Source organism: Hyaena hyaena, unplaced genomic scaffold (assembly GCF_003009895.1).
Source record: "Hyaena hyaena isolate Hyena2069 unplaced genomic scaffold, ASM300989v1 scaffold_574, whole genome shotgun sequence".
Lineage (NCBI taxonomy): Eukaryota > Metazoa > Chordata > Mammalia > Carnivora > Hyaenidae > Hyaena > Hyaena hyaena.
The window spans coordinates 37,466-60,311 of record NW_024081209.1 but is presented as its reverse complement, the minus strand read 5'-3'; the positions used below and the strand labels follow the sequence as shown (position 1 = coordinate 60,311).

The 22,846-nt window shown below is 35.4% G+C and overlaps 1 long non-coding RNA gene across 2 annotated transcripts in view; it reads left to right on the top strand.

Moving 5' to 3' along the window:
• Positions 1-370: 370 nt before the first annotated feature.
• LOC120248263 overlaps positions 371-22,846 on the top strand; it is a 31,071-nt gene continuing 8,595 nt past the window's right edge. For both annotated transcript variants that reach the window (XR_005532536.1, XR_005532537.1), the window contains exons 1-3: positions 371-419; positions 4,526-4,700; positions 18,970-19,124. This is a non-coding gene — a long non-coding RNA (uncharacterized LOC120248263). The remainder of the gene's footprint in view (positions 420-4,525; positions 4,701-18,969; positions 19,125-22,846) is intronic.

The following is a 22,846-nucleotide window of genomic DNA, read 5'->3' as shown; positions in this document are numbered from 1 at the left end:
GAATGAAAACAGAAGGAGTCTTTAAACTCTTCTTTTCTTATGTAAATGGGTAACTTTCAAATTAGAGTCTAAGTTGAAAATTTTTTCTTGCCATGTCACAGAAAATAGCTGCTAGGTGACTTTGTATGTAATACTATTAAGTGTCCTTCAGCATTACTGACAATATTTGTTGTCCACTGCTGGGCTTACAAGGGACTTTTGTCATCAGCATGATGATGAGAAATAATGGAGGCCCACAAAAGATTCTAAATATTGCAGTTAATTACAGAGACGGAATTAGAATTAGGAACTTCAGCTTAGTAACATAACTACACTCAGCACATTCTGCTGCCTCTCTTACATCATGCTGAAGTTTCTTTTTTCCAGTGAGGAATAGGATTGCTGCCTTCAAGAAGCATCCAGTTGTTTCAGGAAAATAAGTAAGTATTCCAGAGAGTAGAATTTCACAAGCAAAGGCAAATGAATGTGGAAATCTGAGCATTTTGTTATTCTGCTTATGTAATATTTTGATCATTTTTTACTATGATGAATTAACTTAATGCCTAGATCAGTAATTCTTATTCTTATGTATGGATCATTTTAAGATCTTTTTTAACATTCTGGTGCATTAAATTTTAAGTGATATCTAAGAGTTTGTATTTCTAATTTCTAGCAAGCCCTCAGGTGATGCTACTTTGAATAGCAAGGGCCTAGAAGACTTATTAAGGATCCAAGTAGCTGTGTATCTCCTAATTTTAAACAGATACACACACACACACACACACAAACTCTATATACATATATAGAGAGAGATAGAGAGAGACAGAGAGATAGAGTGAGACATATTTTCATGAGATTTAATAGGATTTATGTCCCAAAAATGTTAAGAACCATCAGTCTACAAGATAGAGTTCAAATTCCCTAGGATAAAATGTAAATTCCTACATAACACTCCTCATTGTATTTTCCTTCAGTGTCCTTTATGCAGTCTAGTTATGCTCGAAACTTATCATAAGGTTTAAAATTGTATATGATTCTTAATAGTTCCCACTTCAAGTAGAATTAGAATCTCCTTTTGTTCTCATAAATCACTTTCATATACCTGCATTCTTTCTTCAGCTAACACTTATTATAAACTTTATTTGTATATTATATTTTGTGCCAAATCTTAGGGTTATAAAAATATGCAATAGTTTCTACCTGTGGCGTTACTGTAATTATTTGTTAGAAGATACTTTATCTAGTAAAGTGTTCTCCTTGAACATTTGCCAAGTGTTGGTTGGTTAAATAAATAGGAAAGAAAGAAAGAAAGAAAGAAAGAAAGAAAGAAAGAAAGAAAGAAAGAAAGAAAGAAAGAAAGAAAGAAAGAAAGAAAGAAGAGAAAGGTAGGTGAAGGGAGGAAAGGGGAGCAGAGAGAAGGAGAGAAGAAGGAAGAAGGGAAAAAAAGAAAGAGAGAGAAGGGAGAAAGAAAAGGGGGAAGAGAGGAAGGAAGGTGTTGAGGTGAAAAGACCCAGCATTGCAGGTGTGAAAGGGCAAGGTTGGAAAGCCTGAGGACTATGAGCCATAGTGCCAGGAGTTAGGAAGACCACACCCTGTTGCTACTGCAGCTATGATGTATGCAAGATCATGAGATATGTTATTTTAATATACTGTTTTGAGAGTGATGATCCATAGAATCAGAAATTAATCTAAGGAAAAATCTTATGGGGAACCATTATAACATTGTGTTTTTTCCCTGTGACACACATTCCCTGTTAATAGTACGAGAACTATTTAGAATAAATAGTTTAGATCTTTTTCCAAATTTCTGGTTTAGAAAGATCAGAGGATAATCCAATAGGATAGACAGGTAGTAGACAAGAAAACCCATTTTCAAGATGGTTGTGGGAGATTGCCCCTCATTTATTGGTACAAAGCATTATTTGGTTTTCTCAAAACATCTGCTCTCTAGGCTTATAGGGCATCAGACAGAATTCACAAATATTGGCCTACAATGTGTAAGGGTTATTTCATGATAGTTGGTATTTGGGGGACTTGTTGCTGCTAGACATACTCCTTTGTCACTGGCATCCTCACACAGCTACGAAAAATAGAGGCGCAGTGGGAGAAGCTGGCAGAAAAATTTACCACAAAACTCTACCCCTGGGATATGTCCTTTTGTTTGAGAATCCCTGTGGCATGTATTGCATGAAAATCAACTAAAAATAAATAATTACTGTACCATACGAAGCCGTGTGAAGAAGTTTGATGAAATGCAGATTGAAATCATTTACCAAGAGCTTACAAAAGAATTCACCACATACATCTCTAGACATCTGAAGTTTCACTTCATGAAAGGGCTGTAGAGAATATTCCTTGTCCACCTCACTGTGTTTAATTCCCTTTTGCTCATTGTGCCAAGGTCTGGCCTCATCAGATGCATGCTATTCCTGGTGAATTGAAGAGAAGTTGTATAGATACCCAGCCATTATTAATCACTGCCTCTATTGTCAAAAACTATTTCCTGATATTTTATCTCATTCTATCTAAAAATTATTCTGATGTATTTATGGTTTGCTCTTCTTTTGTACTACAATTTGGCATATGAAAATGGTGCTCTACAAATCAGAGAGTAGTGAAAGTAATAATTTGTCCACACAAATTAGACTCTGATGTACTACTATTCTCCAATGTCTCTCATATTCGCCTTTGTGTTTCCAACCACTGTGGATTTTTTTTAGATGTGCAAAGAAAATTGCAGCTATTTAAAATAACCTAGAGAGGGAGAACTGTAGGCAATATCCTAACTACCTTAGCCCTTTACATTTCAGCACTCTTGTTGCCAAGGAAACCACTTGGGACTTTAGGGAAATTTGTGGATATTTAAAATGGATTGTGCCTGTACACAGATAGACACTTGCACAATTCACATTGCAGAATACAAAGCTTCCAGTCTTGCAATATGAAGCCTGGAATTTCAAGGGCTGAAGATGTGAAATAACAAAATGCAAAGACTTATTCACTTATATTCCAAAGAATGTGCTGTATATAGTATTTTAGATTACTATTAGGCTAGGCTGTTTAAAAAAAAAGTAAAATCTAGCCAGAAGAGTAAAGAGTGCAATATAAACCTTATAAACATTACATTTCCATTTGTATTTGTGATTTGCAAGTTCAACACTGCATCGGCATTTTAACAATTAATTCCCAAGATATATTTCAGTTTTTAAAATCTATGAAGGAAACCAAATGCATTCTTTACTGGCGCCCTGTTGGAAACTGGCTGAACTTTACAGAAATGTGGACATGAATCTTTCTTCACCATACTGTGAGCAAAGTGCAGAGATTCGAGAAGGATAAAGGTAGGCTAACATATCAAAACCCCCAAACTAGTTTTTCAGCTTCACTGTGTTTGTGTCTGGCCTCTTATTTTTTATTCTTTTATAAATTGCTGCTGAAGATGTGCTGTTTCTAGTGAGACAACCAGCTGCAGAGTAGAAAGCAGATCTACAAATTGACTTGCAAATATTACCTTCACATATTCTCATGGTTTCATTTTGAACCTATACTCAGTTTCTTACTCACCCCAGACATGCAGGTTGAATATTACATACCCTCCGTATGTGCTCATCATAGGGGATATTGGGCTTCACCTTGTGTATTTAAGGAATACCACGGTCCCCGTCTATGCATCTTTTTAAAAATATTTATTTATTTTTGAGATAGCACAAGTGGGGGAGAGGCAGAAAGAGAGGAACAGAGGAATCCAAGCACGTTCTGCACTGTCAGCACAGAGTCCAATGTGGGGCTCAAACCCACGGGCTGTGAGATCATGATCTGAGGTGAAGTTGGATGCTCAAGGAACTGAGCCACCCAGGTGCCCCCCACCAATGCATCTTAATGGACTCTAGAACATCTGTGCAACAGGTCTGCAAAGCAGTAAATATCTGCCCAGACAATGTATGTGCTTTGTTTTCACAAAGATTTAACTGGGGTTTGGTGACGTAGAAGCTTCCGCCTTCCATTTCCAGAGTGTGAATAATGAAAATCCGTGAGGTCTGAAGTAAAAGATAAGATGCAACTCAAAAATAAACAGTGTGTAAACCTCCTAATAATTTAATGGTATGAGGTGTTGCAATTTCCATCACTTTTATCCTTGGACATGTGTTTCCAATGAAAAAGTAGACAACTATATATACATCGCTTTTAAATACTAGCTGGAGATTCATAATGAGCCCAAGTGGCTAACCACTATTCTGTTCCAAATCCCTTCTAAGGTAGTTAAAATGATACAAAAATTAGGGAAATGATGCACCCATCCCAGAAGTTAATAGAAGGTATTATTTAACTGAAAATAACACAGAGGAATTCAGCTAGATATTTTCTAGGTATAGTTCAATTGAAAAAAATTTTAATGAGTAAAAGCAGAATGACAATGCAGAAAGACAAGAGATAATTATTTGGACGCAGCAGAAGTAGCTTAATTGATAGGGGCACAGTGCTAGAGACAAAGTTGGCCTATGGGAAATGCAGAGAGCCTTGAGATCTTTTTTCTCTTTTTCTCCAGGACAAAGAACATTAGAAAGAAATTCCCAGGGGATGCCTAGGACACCTCCAAATAAAAAAGATTACTGGGCATCAACAGCTGCCCCCCACCCACATGACGGGCATTTCACTGCATTCGTGGGTTTACCACCAGGTACAACAGGCACCGACATCACTTGGTCAGTGAGAAAGGAAAGGTTAGTATACCCCCTCAATTTTGGAAAAAATGTTGGTCATTGAGAATATCTCATCATTCAAGTTTGGGTAAAAACAACACCATAGCACATAGCTTATAAAAAGATTGTAGCTAAGAGGAGGTGAGCATAGCACCTCAAAATCAGAGAATGAAACTACTTTCGAAGTCAAATAAATACTACAGAAGAAGTAAGTAGATTTTAGAAAGTGTCTGCTTTGTCTTTCAGTAAAAAGAGAAAGAAATGAACACCATGAAACAAGAGATGAAAGATGAGAAGGATAAGACAATAGACAGAGATAGAAAAATGAGCAAGCTGGGAGGCAGACAGCAGAGCACAAGGAGCTGAAGGAGATAAGGGAAAAAATGAAAGGAAATGAAAGATACAATAACTAATTTTAAAACTGCTTTGAAAGCAGTAAAGAATCCATACTGTAAAAACTGAATCAAGGATGTGAATGCTAAAATTTTGAGCTGCTTAAAGTATTTATTCTTTGGCAACAATGAATTGCTCACAGTTTCACTAAATTTTAAAAATCACAAATACAAGGTTAACCTGGGGGGGGGAATGAGGATTGGAAATATACCAGAAGTTGATATATTTTTAAAAATCTAATAAGTATATGTAAAAAGAATCACCTGATTAAAAACAACAGGAAAGTTCGATTCTAAACTCCTAAACAGAATTAAGCTCCTAAACAGAATGAAGTAAACGAGAAAGAACATTAGACACATAAATTTTAAAAGCTCAAAATGAGGAAGGGGACATTAACAGATAGATAGGAAAATAAGAATGGAATGCCTAAGCCAATAATTTTGAAAAGCTTACTGAAATACATAATGTTCTAGGAAATACATTAACTAAAAAAAAAATTCCCCAAAGTTCAATGATTTTAAAAGGACAGTTATCACAGAACATACTTAAGAATCAATATTTCAGATTTCCTAAGGAGAGTTTTCAGATTCATTTCGTATTATAATTTCTTTCAAATTTACGAGAAACAAATAATTGTCTCCTAGCAATAGTTCCAGGGCATAGGGAAAGAAGAAAGCCATGTTAATTTCCTTCTAGAAGATAACATAGCCCGTCAGAAAATCCTGACATAGAAACTAAAGATAGAACTCATTTAAGACTTAAAAACAAAAAAGAATATTGTTAATGAAATACTACCAACACAAAACCAGAATGTTATTAATCAAATAATAAAAACATATCTAGGTACAGGGTCTGTTCTAGTAAGATTATGAAGAATCAGTTTTAGGAAACCCTATTAAAGTGTAGTCATATATAAGAAGCAACAAAAATTATATAATCATCATAGTTGCTGAAAAGATATTTAATAATATTAAATATTCATTCCTGGAATAAAAGTGGTTTCAGCTAACAAAAACCAAAATCTTCCTTAATATAAAAATTATATAAAACCTTAATGGTGCAGCGAAGTCCCTTCTCCCCCAAAATATCCAGACTCAGTTGAATCCTAGTTAGAATCCCTACAAATGTGTAACAGTATGCATGCCTGCGCGCGTGTGCTTGTGTGTGTGTGTGTGTGTGTGTGTGCGCGCGCGCGCGCACGCGCACACATGCAGAAATGGACAAACGGATACTAAGGTGTATATGAACCAGCCAATGTGGGAGAATGAAGTTTGTGATTTTATATTAATGGGATCCAAACTTACATAAATTTATAGTAAAAAAGATACTGTGGTATTTGCAAAAAGATAGACAAATAAAATAAGACAATGGAATGTGGAGTCCAGAAGGTGGGGGAAGAATGGTCCAAGTCAAAAAGGAGTTAGGAGCCAAAGCTTCTAGACTTTGCCTTTACTCTGAATGAGACTGAAAGTCAGTAGAGTACTCTGAATATAGTGACAAAATCTTACTCATATTTTAAAATGATTACTCTGATTGTTGTGCTAAGAACAATGGTATGAAAGAGATGAGGCAAAGGAGAATGGTTTGAAGGGTAATATAGGAGTGCTTGGGTGGTTCAGTGGTTAAGTGACCAACTTTGGCTCAGGTCATGATCTTGTGGTCTATGGGTTCGAGCCCTTCTTCCGGTTCTGTGTTGACAGCTCAGAGCCTGAGCCTGCTTCAGATTCTGTGTCTCCCTCTCTCTCTCTGCCTCTCTCCCACTCATGCTCTGCCTCTTTCTCTCAACAATAAATAAACATTAAAAAATTTTTGATGGATGGCATAATAATTTAAGCAGGGGATTGTGTTGGCCTGTACCATTGGATTTGGTAAGAGGTAGATTCTGAATTCATTTGGAAGGATTTGCTGATGGATTGGGTAATGTGAGAGAGAAATCAAGGGTCACTCCAAAGTTTGGATCTTATGACAGAGGACTAAGCAAATGGTAAATTACTGAACTGGGAAATATTGTGGGAAAAATATTGAGTAAGGAATCAGGAATTCCATTTTAGATAAAATAAGTTTGAAATGTCTATTAGATCTGTCCAAGTGACGATGTCAAATGAGAAGCTATTGGATATGTGAATCTGGAGTTCAAGAGAGATGTATAAAGTAGAAGTCATTTAGTATGTATTTATGTTGAACCTCATGGTAGAGCATCTCACCTAGGGAGTAAGAAATGTGTAGAGTTGTCCCTGGGTCACTTCATAACTGGAGTTAGTACCCATTCTGACAAAAATCACTTCTGCTCATGGAGAACGAAGACTTATAATTGGCCATTGGTTTTGACAATGTGGAGAGCACAGTCGCTCGGACAAAATGTGTCTTGCTGCAGTGATGGGAGCCAAAGTCTAACTTGCATGAGTTTAAGAAAAAAGTAGGTTTGAAAGTAGATCTTATTATTAGATGATATTAATGCATACATTTAATTTTCTGGGTATAAAAAAAGCATGTGGTTCTGTAACAGAATATCCTTGTTCTCGGGTGACATTTGCTGATGCATTAAGGGCACAAAGTCATGATGTCTGCAACTTATATTTAAAATATTCAGGGAAAAAAATACATTCCGTGGCACAGATAAAGCAATGTGACAAAAAGAAAATAAGAGGGAAAAAAAAGAATTTGGGATGACAGCAAGCTTTTCTTTGAAGGAATTTGATGTAAAGCAGTGGAAAGGAAGAAGAGATGGATGGAAAGGGATAGTCAAGAGAAGATCTTTAAATATGAGTGACATAACAACATGTTAATGCCCAGAAATAATCCAGAAAGTGTAAAAACCTGTGCAGCGAGTGGGGTATGGTTGTTAAAGCAACGTAACTAGGGAGGCTAGTTGTAATGGAATTGAGTGCACCAAGAGAGGTATTAGCCTACTTTTTATTTTCTTCTTGAATTTATGTACTTTCTACATTTCCTATGATAAATACATTACACACACACACACATGCACACACACAGACACACACACACACATATATCACATTGTGGTGTCTGACTTAAATCCTATCTTATAACATAAGATTATGTAACTTTGTGTATACTTAATCACCTTCTGTAATACATTTAAAAAGCAGAAGTGGCATTGAGCTTTTTAAAAAATGGAAAAAAAGTAAAAAGATCTAATAGCAAAATATGAAAAAAATGCCAAATAATCCATCATGAAAGTATTTCATGCAAGGTGAAAGCATGTCGACAATGCATTAGATAATGTGCTTTGTGGATAAAGGAGAGACTCAGAGAGCAGAGGTCTGCAAATCCCTAGCCTGTGAGTCACATCCAGCCGTCTGCCTGTTTGTGTAAAGTTTTACAGGAACACTGTTGCCCTCATTCGCTTGTATATTGGTTATGTCCGCTTTCACACTAAAATGGCAGTGGTGAGGACGTACACCCCAGAAAGCCTAAAATACTCTCTATCTGGCACTTTACAGAGAAGAGTTTGTGAATGATAGAATCTTGCTATTCAAAGTGTAGTCTCCAGACTGACAGCATTAGCACCACCTGGCTATGGATTAGAAATTCAGGCTCTCTGGTTCCACTCTAGATTTACTGAGTCAGAATCATTCATATTAACACACTTCCTGGGTGATTCAAATGCTCATTAAAGTTATAGAGGCACTTACGTGGAGTGGATCCTCAGATAGAAAATATATTTTCTTTTTGTGCTCTGGTAAAAACACTTGAGTTCTTTTTTTTTTTTTTTAAATATAATTTAATGTCAAGTTGGCTGACACACAGTGTATGCAGTGTGCTCTTGGTTTTGGGGGTAGATTCCCATGATTCATCGCTTACATATAACACCCAGTGCTCATCCAAACAACTTCCCTCCTCAATTCCCATCACCCATTTCACCCTCTTCCCCATCCCCCCAATCAACCCTTAGTTGGTTCTCTATATTGAAGAGTCTCATGGTTTGCCTCCCTCCCTCTCTGTTTGTAACTACTTTTTCCCCTTCCCTTCCCCCATGGTCTTCTGTTAAGCTTCTCAAGTTTCACATGTGAGTGAAAACATATGATATCTGTCTTTCTCTGACTGACTTATTTCACTTAGCATAATATACTCCAGTTCCATCCACATTGCTGCAAATGGCAGGATTTCATTCTTTCTTGTTGCCAAGTAGTATTCTATTGTATATATAAACCACTTCTTTATCCATTCATTAGTTGATGGGCATTTAGTCCCTTTCCATAATTTGGCTATTGTTGGCAGCACAGCTATAAGCATTGGGGTACATGTGACCTTATGAATCAGCATTCCTGTATCCTTTAGATAAATTCCTAGTAGTGTTCTTGCTGGGCCTTAGGATATTTCTACTTTTAATATTTGGGAGAACATCCACACTGTTTTCCTGAGTGGCGATATCAGTTTGCATTCCCACCAACAGTGCAAGAGGGTTGCCATTTCTCCACATCCAAGAGACCTGAGTTCTTTGTCAGACCTAACCACCAATATTCTTTAAAGTTTTGGTTTATCATCTATTAATAATAGATATGATTTTTTAAACTTATTAATATTCAGTCTGTAACATACTTTGGACCATTGGATGAAAACCTCAACAGATAGATGCCTGGAAGTGATAACTTTCTCAGGGTTGTTGGTTAAAGGAGGATTTCATAACACAACCCAGACTGAGCCAGTGAATGTTTTCCAACATTAACTGCTCTGGGTTTTGGGCTTTGCAAATTCACCAGGCTGAGTTCCAGAATCAAAAATTCAACTGCTATCATTACATTTAGATCACTTAACCTGAACTCTGTCCCCTCAAACACATACAAACACAAAGTATGCAGCGTTCGAGCCAATGAGTTAGAGTTGAAAAGGCAAAACCAGATTCCGAGTATGTCCATCCAAATCAGTTTTTAATTATCCAATGGGAAGTCAAGACTACCACCTTTATTTGATTTCAGAATGAGATATATAATGTCATTGCAAATTTACTTTCCTCATTATATTCTGTGAATATAATTGCATCACTGTATGGAGTACACACGCTAACTGGATGGTTTGGAGAGCTCCAGAATAGCAGATTATTCCTATCCATAAGTAATTAAATTTAAAACAAATACTTACTGAGCTCTACTCAGGACAAGGTGGTGAGACTAATTTAAAGAATCCTCAAAGGAATAGCTAAAAGTTATCAGGTTTATCTGATAATTGAGAAAAGCCTACATACTTCAATTTTTTCACACCCTGTTGAACTGCAAGAATACAAGAAAATTTAAACTGTATTTAGTATATATCAACACCTTGGAGTTGTGAAATTTCTTAAACGACTGGAGTAAATCAGGTATTTTAAGTCAAAATAGTAATTCAGAGTATTGACTTTTTATATCTTCCAAAAGAAATTTGAATATATCTATATATATTTTACCTTGGGTGAGAAAGAGGGACATGGCTATGACATGACTGTGTGTCTAAAGATACACAGCACTAAAACAAAGAAAATGTTAGTACCTAAAATAAAAATACTCTATTTAAAATCAATTTTGTCACATGTTTAATTTTAATTATAAGTAATTTAGCAATAGCTTTATTTTTATTTCTAAGGTTTAATGATGAACTTGAAAAGATACAGTTAAGTTCTATTAAACAAGTTCAATTGAAAAATTATATGTTTCACATTATCTAGAGTTCCCTGGGATTTCTTGTATTTTAATTAGCCATTTTCAGGTTATGTTTCACTTTCTTTTCTTTTCAATTGATTCCTATGAGGGCATTGTATTTCTGAATACAATTTAAATATCAAAAAACACTGAAGATAGCCAGTGAGTGAAATTGTGACATGTTTAAACTTAATCTAGGTCCAGGTAGGAAAATCACAAAACTGAAGTGTTAGCTTGCAAATCTTGTTCTTCTGAGGTACACAGAATTGTAGGATTCTTTAAATGTTAAACCTAGAGGAATCAAGGGTGCCTGGCTCAGTCAGTTAAGGTTAAGTGTCCGATTTTGGCTCAGGTCATGATCTCATGGTTTGCGGGTTCAAGCCCTGTGTCGGGCTCTATGCTGACAGCTAGCCCAGAGCTTGGAGCCTGTTTCAGATTCTGTATCTCCCTCTCTCTCTGATCCTCCCCTCCTCATGCTGTGTTTCTCCCTCTCTCAGAAAAAAATAAAACATTAAAAAAAAACCTAGAGGAATCAGAAAACTACAATCTGATGCTGCCATGTGTACACATCAGTTTCGACAAAGATTTAGATGGCAGCCATTAATTCATGGGAATTTTGGAAAAGGAGAATTTGTTTTTATTTATAATTCATTCATTTATAATTCCATAATGTTCTATATCCTTGGACCCAGGACAAGTGTTTCATCGTCTTACAACTTGTATTCTAGAGAGTACCAAATGTGGGTTTTTATACCACTGAACAAATACATCACTCTACTGAAGCTAAGAGTGAACAGCACTATGGAGGTATTGAAGCAGAAGCCAAATTTGAGCAGTGGCATAAATCATGTGGATGAGAGATCCAGTGGATTGCCTAAAGAAAGACATTTCCTGGCATAGAGAAGACAAAGGGAAATGGCCCTCTATCGGGCATGAGCCTTGGTATGTTTGAGGAATGATTGAGGTAGAGGAATGAAAAGCTTTATGACCAAGATAAGTGAAGATGCAATAGGAGAAAATAAGGTCAGAGAAACAGGCAAGACTCAGGTCATATCAGACTCTATATAAAATTTCTGGGTTGAATTTCACATCTAATTGAGATGCATTGGAGGGTTGTGAGTAGAACATAAAATAATTTGATTTATATTTTTAAAATCTACTCTGGCTGCTTTTACAGAAGAGGTAGTGGAGTGTGAAACTATTGACTGGGAGAAGAGTAAGAGAGTGGGTGCCATTGTTCAGACAAGAAAGAATAGGCTGAGAAGTGGTTGGACTGTATGGTGTGAAGATACTGATGACAAGATGGAGGCTATGGGGTTGGAGCAGGATTAGGGAGAAGGTCTGGGCATTTGACCTGACAGATAGAGAGCGGAAAGTAAGGTTGGGGAAAATTAGGACTAAGTTTGAGGTAGAAAATCAAAATTTCTATTTTAAACATGTTCTGTTGAGATGTCATTACTCCTCAAGTGGAGTCTACAATTTTAGAACTCTGGGATAAGAGCTGAGGTGAACCAAGTCATCAAGAATATATATTGAGAAGAGAAACAGTCTGAGGCTTGAGCCATGAGAAAGGGGACAGACTCAGCAAAGTGACAGCAAATATGTGACACAGGAAGTAAACTATAGAGGTGACTTAAAAAGATAGTGAGCAAAGGAAAGTTAAAAAAAAAAAAAAAAAACTCTCTCAAGAAGAAAGAGATCAAACTGTCAAATGCTGCTGAGGTTGAACAATGTGAGCCCAGCAAGATGAATATTAGATTTGGCAAGTGGATGTCATGAGTGACCTTGAAAAGAGAAGTTTCTGCAGAGCAAAGGGGCAAATTCCTGATGGAAATGTGCAAAAGAGAGAATGAGGGATTTACGTTTCTAGTCATATGGTTGACTAGATTTTGTAGAAAAACACTTCCTAGAGCAGAGCACCTGAAAAAAGCTGCCTAAAATGTAAGACACTTCTCTTTTTAAACATGGCTGAGCTGTCAGTAAAGTAAGAGAAGCAACACAAAACAAGAGACAATAAAGAATTTTGATTACAAAGAAGTATACAGCGAGAACTCTGCTCATCCTGGGAGCCTGAGTATGGGTTTAATGACTTACAAACATTAGGAGACAAAAGGGAAATGTTAAGGTCTATGCAACTTGTAAGTCATGTTAGAGACCTATGAAGCCAAGATATTCTCAATGGAGAGATCAGAAAAACATTCACACCAAAGAGAAAGACTTGTTTTATTTTGCACTTGGTCATTGACCTGTATCTTTAGGGGAAAGAGTGTGTTTTTGGTCATATGCGGAATACTTGTATTATGTCAGGTAGTAGTATGACTTCGTTATTGTCTTTATTTGGAGATTAAACACAGATTAAGGAGAGAGATACAGGTACCAAACTTGCAATGGGAGAATTTGCAATGGTTAATTTTGTGGGTCAAACTGGTTAGGCTAATGTACGCAGATAATTGGTCTTATGCCATTCTGGATGTTTCTGTGAAGGTGTTTTCTGAATAAGATTAACGTTTAAATTAGTGGACTCTGAGTAAAGCAGACTATACTCCATAATGTGGGTAGGTGTCACCAATAAGTTCAAGGCTTTAATAGTAAAAGACAGATCTCCCCTGAGCAAGAAGGAATTCTGCCTCCAGAACACCTTTGGATTCAGGCTGCAAAATCAGCTCTTTCAGGGGGTTCTCCAGACGTCTGGGGTTTCCTACAGGTTTTGGACTTCCCCTCCCCCAAACTATATAAACCAAGTCCTTAAAAATTTCAGTCTGTCAATGGAGATGATAGAGATAGATAGATGAGAGAGAGAGAGAGAGAGAGAGATGGGCGGGCACATAGATGTAGATAAAAGGGAAAGAGAGAGAGAGAGGGAGGGGGGAGGGAGAGAGAGTGAGAGGGAGAATGAATAATCCAGTAGATTATCTAAGGAAGAAAATCCCCTGACATAGAGTTAGAATGGCCCCTAGATTAGAGATAGGCTTGGAATGTTTCAGAAATAGTGAAAATCATTATAGTACTGTGAGTTTGTGAAGTCTGAGGAATAGTGAAAGCTTTTTACATTTGTTTATGTATATATATATATATATATATATATATCTTATTGATTGTTTTTCTGGAGAACCTTGAGTAATATAATACTAACATTTATAAGAAGTCAAAACTTCCAAGATAAAAAATACCCACATCGTAATAATCTACAAATTTCATAAGACAAAATGATAAAATAATAATAGTAATAATAATAATATTCAAAGTGGTTAGAAAAAAAGTTCCTACAAATGAATGATAATTAGAGTAATAACTAACTTCCCAAAGGCAATAAGGAAGCAAAATGAAAACAAATATGATTCTCAAATAAATAGTATATACAAAGCATAAGTAAAATGCTTTGAAAATCTTCAAAATATAGCAGTAGATACAGTACTTTATATTTCAAAATTACTATTTGAGGAAAGAAAATAAAGTCATTAGAAGAGGGAAAAAAAAAAAAAAAACTCCTGAATGAGGTTACTACCAATACGACCTTCACTGTCTGAAAATCCAAGAGCTATACTTCAGGGGGGAAAGTGGGGATGGGAGGGAAGATGAGGGAAGGAAATCTATGAAATGTTACAAGAAATGGTGAGAAAAGTAAATTGTAAACTTTCCAATAACCCCAAATATAGCTAATTAAACAGTAACAGTGATACTGAATTTGTGAGCTTAAAAAATTAAAACAGAACAAAGAATTTTGATAACCGAGCAAATGAGTCAAAAGGCAGTGGGTAATAACAGCAAAACCACTTTCCAAGAAGACCGTAAAAATATTGATGAGACTATATTAATTTAAACATGCATACAAAAATTTTTAAGAAGACCAGAGCATGTACATTTCCAACCAGCAAAGAAATGAAAAAGAATGAGAAAGGAGAGAGAAGGCAAAACAGAAAGCAGAAAGTAAGCTGATGAAAATGAATCTAAGCATAGCAGTAATAACAATGGATTTAAGCGAACAAAATTCTTCAACTGAAAGATGTAAAAATAAACCAAGCCAACAATATACAATGTACAAGAAAATATTTTCAAAATAAGGATTCATAAAGAATAAAAATTAAAAGATAAGGAGTGCCTGGGTGTCTCAGTTGGTTAAGCATCTGACTTTGGCTCAGGTCATGATCTTATAGTTCGTGAGTTCGAGCCCTGCATCTGTGCTGTCAGCACAAAGCCAGCTTCTGATCCTCTATCTCCCTCTCTCTGCCCCTCCTCTGTTCTCTCTCTGTCTCTTAAAAATAAATAAAAACATTGAAAAAAGAAAATTAAAAGATAAAAATTAAAAGTATGGACACAATTAAGGGCTGAAACACACAGGTAATTGGAATAAGGAAAGTTTATATAATGAAAAATTATGATAAAGTAGTAACTATAAAAATGTAATGAGAACTCAAAGAGTCCCAAGGGCAGAAAGAGAGGACACAAGAAAGGGTTGATTTGGAAGGGGAAAGAGCATCTTGCAGCTGGATATCAGACCTCATTGAAGAAGGTGTGTGTGCAGCCCATGGACAGCATAGGAGATTTTCTAGATTTCCATTTCATTTACCCCTAAGCAGTAATGGAACACAGAGAGTCACAAAGTTTCAGGGGTGCAGTTGTGACTGTGTAGCTAGTAGATCGTTTTGCCTACACTGAGCCTACATTATGTTTGACTGTCTACTGGAATACCAATGTAACACTCCAGAATCCATACTCATACTGAAGACCAAACCAAACCAAATCAAACAAAAAACAAATCCCTTATTCTCTCATTTAGTTTAAAAGACCACAATTTGTTTAATTTTCATTGAGTCAATTTTCCCTTTTGAAACACCTCTGCTTCTCTTCTGTAAATAATTTCTAACATTGTTTGTATGTCTTTAGTGCATTGAACATAAGAAAACACACAGTTAAAAGACTATTTTTATCATGTCCATTTTATAAGATTTGTCTTTTAATGTATCTGAAGTGCATTAACCTTTGTAACCAATCAGTCCCTTCCAAACCTTCATTTGTTCTGGGGTTTGTACCTTTTTTTCTCCTATTCCATCCTGATATATATATATGATTTTATATATATATTATATATATAATCATAATTGCAGAATTCTTGTTTTTTCCATTAGTTGAAATACTAAGTAAGACAACTCTTAAGACATTTGATGTGGAGGACATTCTTAAACTAGCATCCATGCTGGCCCAAAGTGATTCTAAGCGGTTACCTTTGCACTCAGCCTTCAAACTATGTAGATGAACTATCTAAGAACACAATGGAAAATACTCCAGAGGTGGGCTGGGTAATTAGAATGTCACAGTCAGGGATTGGGGGCAGGGTTGAATGGAAAGCCTTCCTAATATCAATCTCTTTCACTTCTTTTATACCCCTTTGCCTATATAACCTGTCTGTGAGATATGTTCTTTAAAAAATATGTAGTGTATCCCAGACTTTTCTAGGTGTTCACTAGATAGCATGCTAATTACTCTGTTGTCTTCAGTCATTTAAAGGGAAACTGCCCTATCTGTGATTTACAGAATCAACCCTCCTTCCTTTAAAACAAAACAAAACAAAACAAAACAAAACAAAACAAAACAGGGAAACGACAATCTCTTTCATAATCCTTCCGTAAGTTATCAGGAGAATGAACTTTTATTATCTTCCACCTTCTAAGTAATTTTTATTATAAAGCTAAGGTTGTTTAGATCTCTGACTTTCTCTATTTTTGCGGGGCTCTTTTTAAAAAACCATTTATATATATTTTGCTTTTTTCTGAAACAAAATAATAAAAGTAGCATCCGGTGTTTACTCCCTGCCAAATACCAAGAATTGTACTACATAATTCACATATGTTAACCCTAATCCCTTTAACAGTGCATATAAGTACTATCATACTCATTTTATGGTGAGGAAATGGAAGTTCATACCATTTCATTTTATAGCGAGAAAACGGAAGTTCATAAAAGTAAATGTGTGAGCAAGAGAGCTCAAGCTTTCTCTCTCTTCCAGGTTCCATGTACATATTACTGTGGTACTAATTTTTCCCCACACTTTTATTTTATCATATTCACTTAAAATATAGGAGGAATGCTTAAATTTTTTGTCATAACTTCAATATTAATTGCACATATACAGAATCTTTAATCCTTTTATTCTTAAGCTCAAAACACTTAAAGCATTCTTTAGAATCTATTTACTTATTTTTTAGAATATGTTATGAAGAGGAATATTGTGTCTACCTTCAAGGAACATTCATCAGCCTTTGTAAAAAATACCCTAAGTAAAGTTGATGCACGTGCCTGAGTGACCTTCATTTTCTCTGAGCCTCAGTCTCCTCATCTATCTATGAGAGGAGGTGGCCTCACAATCTGAAATCCATTTCAGCTCCAGGGTTCTTTATTGTTTTGTCCTTCCTTCATGTAGACCAGTGAATTATTTTCATTCAAGTCATAAAAGCTGATTGAGTTCGGCTTGATCTAGTCAGTCCAAACCACTACATATGGACGTATATGTAGATACAGCCTGGTGGAAGAGGATACGAATAACCGACAGCAGGACAAGACCTTTCTGTGGATCTTTGCCTTTCGCACAGCATGTAGGCAAGTGGAGAAGGTGTATTTTTTATTTGATCAGTCCAGAGCACAGCTATGTTTGGTGCTCTCATTGCTCTACTTAAAATTCTCTTATGTTCTTGTCAAAAAAGTGACCTGTTCTATTTTATATATGAAAGCTTCACATTAAAAGAATATGAGGTAGCAAATATCTTTACTGAAGCACGGTTGGCAGCTGAAATCACTGACAACTTCCTGGCTGTGATTCATAATCTATATTGGTGCCTTTGAGACAGCAGGCTATTGATTTTTCCCTGTCTATAATCCAAGACCATATACAGAGCTTGTTAGACATCTGTGGGAATATAAACTGAGTTTTGATACAAGTTAGGAAGGTTCTCTGAGCGGGGCGTGAAGTTTTGTCTTAGAGAAAATCTTTACACAACTGTAATCTTGGTGAACTTTGTAAAAACAAACAATTCAATAGAAGATAGGGTTGCCGGCTTGGAGTAGAGAACATTGTGAGGTTTTTGTTGTTCTTGCTGTTATTGTTGTTGTTTTTTCATTTGATTTTGTTTTGGGTTTTCTTTGGTTTGGTTTCTCCAGAATGTAAATAAATAAAATTTTGTCTGGTAATTACTATACTACCTATTAGATAACAATCGAGGTTTTGCTCTTTACTATATCTCAAGGTAGTTTTTATTTGCTGAGACTAATTAGGGTAGATTTCAAGTACTTTAGGGAGGTACATGCAGGACATTGATATAAATAAAACTGTTAAAAGGGGCACCGGGTAGCTCAGTCAGTTAAGCATCAGACTTCAGCTCAGGTGTTAATCTCGTGGTTCATGAGTTCAAGTCCCATGTCGGGCTCTGTCCTGATGGCTCAGAGCCTGGAGCCTGTTTGGGATTATGTGTCTCCCTCCGTCTCTGCCCCTACCCTGCTCACACTCTGTCTCTTTCTGTCTCTCTCTCTCTCAAAATTAAAGAAACTTTAAAAAAATTAAAAAAGCTTAAAATAGTCATATAAGATCAACAAATGTCTTCTTAGCTGTGAAAAATCTGTAGCTATTTCTAAATCATTGCATATTTATCCGACCAAGAAATAAATACAAATGGCCATTTTTTTTTTCCAAGTAGACATCTCAGGGAGAAAAAAGAAAAGTATAGGTTTTTCCCTGAGGTGGTTTCTTAAGTGACAGAGTAAATAATGCTTATCTAAACTTTCCACTTTAGAAGGAGGAGCCATATTATAAAGTCAAATATATACATATTTCAGTATAGAAACTGAAGGAAAAAGTGGTATTGGATGTATATATATTAAAATGTTGGACACACTTGCAAACTAATAGTGTTCCAAAATGTATAATTTCTGGATAAAACTCACCTGAAAGGTGCTGTTTGCACTTCTTATGTAGTATTCATTCTAATTTTATTTTTTGTTGTTGATTTTATTTTAATAAAACTAATATCACATCATATTTACAAATAATACTTATGTATGTGCCAAGAACTCTATTATGTGTTTCTTCTAAGTTACTCATTAGATTCTCGCAATAATCCTGAAATGGAAATAATACCATTATATTAATATAAGATGTTATTTAATTAAGATATTATATTGAACATAATATATCAATATAGCAATGTATAGCATATTAATATAATAACAATGCTATAGTAATATTATTATTATTATTCCCATTTCAGTTGTAGACACTTAAGCACAGAGATGCTAAATTTCTTATCCAAAGTCACACAACAAGTCAAGATTGGAGTCAAGATTCAGACTGAGGCAGTAAAAATCAAGAGCTTATATTCTTAAATTCTGCTTGTCTGACTTCTCTCAGGGTATTATGAGCAATTTGAAGGTAAGGATTTTTATTAATTCACCTTTGCATAACCTGTGGTATCTAACATATTACCTGATACATTCATGATCAGATAATACATATTAATATAATTTGAATCTCAGAGAAAATGTATACAAAGAGGAAAATTAACTCAAAGAATAATTCATATTTGGTTCCTGGTCAGGTCACTATTTTAGTGAACTGATACATAGCACTTTAGAATAGTGTTTCTCACTTTCTTCTAGCAATGCTATATTCCAATCAAGCCTTCCATCTCAAGTCATCTAGCCTCTGCAGATCCACTAAATTATATTTTTTGAAGTTCAAATAATGAGAATAGTGGGAATTGAGTCCAAATATATACTTGAAGTATTATCTCATCTTATTCCTCTGGCTGAGAATCACTTAGGTAGTTTCTCAACATGTACCTCATCATATGTACACTTGTCTACGTTTACAAATGAATCTGAGTTTTTTTTAAATTATCTTTTGAAGAAAAAGAACATGCAAAACATCTTAATGCCTAATATTTATTTTATGTTAAAAATGTAAATGCAGTAAAATAAAAAAAAAACAACTAGCAAACAATTGAAATTCATCAAAAGTAGAAGAGAACACACAGACCTTATTTAAAAAGAAAATTCCCCTATAGAAAGAAGAGTAAACCAGGGGAGGGAATAACAACAGCAGCAACAATTGCACTGCAGCAGAAAGAAAATGAATATTTCCAATTAAAACCCAATTTCTGAAAATTATTCACCACAGGAACCAGAAATATAATTTCAGAAAACTATTTTAAACTCTCCATGGGACTTAGGGAAACTCAGTGAAACAGATGTGCAAAGCTATCATAAGATGAAAAGACCAATTGATGACATGAAAAGGAAGAAGTGAGAGATTAAAAATGTATATTTGAGTAAAATTTAAAATGTAGATGCAGTATTAAAATCTTAATTTAAGAGGCACCTTGGTGGCTCATTTGGTTCAGCATCCAATTCTTAACTTTTGGCTCAGGTCATGATATCATGGTTAGTGGCTTTGAGCCCTGTGTTGGGTTCTCTCCCTTTCTCTTTGCCTCTCTCTCTCAAAATAAGTAAACTTTAAAAATCTTAATAAAAAAGTATCTTAATTTGAGGCACCAAAGAATGAAATCAGTATGTAAAAATAAATTATAATAATAAAATATATCCAAACAAATGCAAATAAAATTGAAAAACCTTACCAAAATAAGTATCTCAAAGCATAAAATTCCAAAAGTAACATAAGAATGAATGGAAATATGAATAAACAAAATCACCAGGAGAATATTGCAATAAAGAAAAAAACATACCAGGCTAACATGGTTTTATAGGTGAGTGTTAAAAATTGTCGAGAAATAAGTAATCCCTGTTTTATGGGTTGCAACAGAATACAATTATAACAATTAGAATTCTTAGAATTAGGTCGGAAAAAAAAGGCATGGTAAAACAGTACTTATCCCAGAAAGAAAAGAACAGTTCAACATTAGAAAACTGTGATTCATCATTATAATGAATTCAGAACAAAAATCCTATATGTGTAAAATACTATATTTGCTACAAAATACTATACGCATAGTAAAATACTAAGTATTCTATAACTTCAAAATCTATTTATAAAGTTTAAAAAATGTAAGGTTTTGTAATTTTTAAATACATTTATGATTTTAAAATGTCACAATACATGAAGAATACAAGAAATGCAAGCTAATGTCTCAAGGTCACGCCACCAATACTTACAGCAAACATACTTAATGAAGAAACTTTAGCCACATTCCATTAAGATGAGAATGAAGACAGTGATAACACTCTGACTACTCAGTTATTATAGCATAGGAGATCTAATGGTAGAAACACAGAGGTTAAAAAGTGGAATTAAAAATGAGACACAGTGGGTCACCGGGGTGGCTCAGTCAGTTGAGCTTTCAGCTCAGGTCGTGATCTCCAGGTTTGGTTTGAGAAATCCAGCCTTACATTGGGATCTGTGCTAACACCACAGAGCCTGCTTGGGATTCTCTCTCTCTCTGCCACTCCCTGGTTTGCACACATGCTCATGCTCTCTCTCTCTCTCTTTCTCTCAAAGTAACAAATAAATGCTAAAAATATGAAACCCAATTACTTGGGATGCCTGATAAGACTGTGAAAAGGCATAGGCTGCTGATTCCTTCTCTGAACTCTGGAGAAACTACTAAGAGAAATATGCACCCAAGGAAACAACAACAGCAAATTAGAAACCTCTGAGGGTCTGACAGCTCCTCTGAACTAGCACATATGGAGCCGGGACAGAGTGGTTAGAGCTGCTGAAGACAGCCATGAAGTTTGCACAATGCACACCTCCAGAGAACACTATTCACACGAGCTATGGTGTACAAGATGCCTCTTAACTTCATGTAACCCAGAAGCCTCTCGAGGGTGGCTGTGACTTGAACAGAGGCTGAATGACAACGTTCCCAGAGTATGAACTGGAGAGAAGCAGTCTGATTTTGTTTCTCTTTTCCTTCACCCACCATTGCTTATGCCAATAATTTCCTGCTCCACTCCTGAAGTCATGTACAGTAATGGCTCATGCTTCTTGTGCTGCTGTCTAGATCAGAGCAGTCCAAAAATGTAGCAGAGTGAGAAGCTGGGCAAAATCACTGTGTTTCTTGGGCATTCACTCCTTCACCCTCTCACCTATAGTCAGTCAAGGCTGGTAAACAGACCACTCTCATAGTATTGCTTCCCCTTGGGGATCTGGGGGCTGTGAGGGGAGGTGGTGGGTGAAGAGACTGATTAACTGTAATTCTGTCATCTGTGTGCAACAGAGGCTAGGGTGTGGCCTTCCAACTTCCTCCAAACATTTTCTAGGACAAAGGTGGCTCTAGCCCACAAAAGTCTTTTTCCACAAGCCCAAATCAGGAGACACATCATCTGAAGCAGAACTATTGAAAAGATGGACCAAGAATATAAGATAGGTTTACTGATTTACTATAATAGATATGAAAAAATATCAGCAAACAACAAACCATAAAAATAAAAACATTTAGTTATGAAAATGGGATATAAAATATTAGGCAGTTGATACAAAGAATCTAAGTTGTTCTTATTTGCAGATGATATGAATGTTTGCTTACAAAATCCAGGAGAATCAATGAACTAATAAAACAAATATGAGATTTCAGTACGGTTGTCAGATACAAAATCAACTACAAAACTGACCACCTAGAAATTATAACAGATGATAGGATTCTCTAAAAACTAACCTAACCACAAACGCACATGTCCTTTATGATGAATATTGGAAGGCTATTAAGGAACATTAAAGAAGAACTAAATAATGAAAAGAGACATGACGTTAATGGATGGCAAAACATAACATAATATAGATGTCAATTCACCCTAATTAATCTATAAATTCAAGTAAATTATAATAAAAGCCACAGCAGGACTCTTGGCATTATTTAATAAACCAATTTCAAAATTTATATGGAAGAACAAAGTTTCATTAATAAATGAGGCAATTAAAAACCTTAAAGAGAGATAACTTGTCCTATTGGATATCAAGACATATAAAAAATGTTAAATAATAAAAATAAGTTAAAAAGTAGTAACAATAGTAAAAAACAACTGTGTTGGAAAGAAAATACGCCATTGAAAGGGGAATGAATAAAGAGGTACAAACTTCCAGTTGTAAAATAAGTCACAGAGGTGAAAGGTATAGCATAAGGAATATAGTCAATAATA